The 471-nt window shown below is 42.0% G+C and overlaps 1 non-coding gene across 1 annotated transcript; it reads left to right on the forward strand.

The window, feature by feature from the left end:
- The first annotated feature begins 131 nt into the window (after nucleotides 1–131).
- trnag-ucc (transfer RNA glycine (anticodon UCC)) lies at nucleotides 132–203 on the forward strand. Its single transcript has one exon. It is a non-coding gene; the product is annotated as a tRNA-Gly (tRNA).
- Nucleotides 204–471: the final 268 nt, after the last annotated feature.

The raw sequence follows: 471 nt of genomic DNA on the forward strand, positions 1-471 counted from the left end.
TGTGGAGTGGACTCAATACAAAAGCAGGTATCACCATGAAAGTCCAATATCCAAGCGAGAGCGAGAGCGCTTTTCTTGAAATACTTGACAGAAACCTACAATTCCCCTGTTGAATTCCTTTTTCTCCACTTGCGTTGGTGGTATAGTGGTGAGCATAGCTGCCTTCCAAGCAGTTGACCCGGGTTCGATTCCCGGCCAACGCAGATGCTTTTCATTTTCACTGATCGGTGATGGAGATTTTACATATGAAAATTCAAAATCCAGCGACGTGGTTTGCATTCAAACAGCACTATTATGCTAAAACCTGTAGGAGTTGAGTGGGAATTGAAACTCTGCAAAATACCTCACCGTGAAGAGAATGACATTCATATCCATCATTATGCATTTCTGTGTAGTACAGATCAGGGAGCCATGATGTAATTCTGTTACCGGATATAAATCCACTTCCCCTACCGTAGTTAAATAAACAAA

Source organism: Salvelinus fontinalis, chromosome 35 (genome assembly GCF_029448725.1).
Source record: "Salvelinus fontinalis isolate EN_2023a chromosome 35, ASM2944872v1, whole genome shotgun sequence".
NCBI classification, from domain to species: domain Eukaryota; kingdom Metazoa; phylum Chordata; class Actinopteri; order Salmoniformes; family Salmonidae; genus Salvelinus; species Salvelinus fontinalis.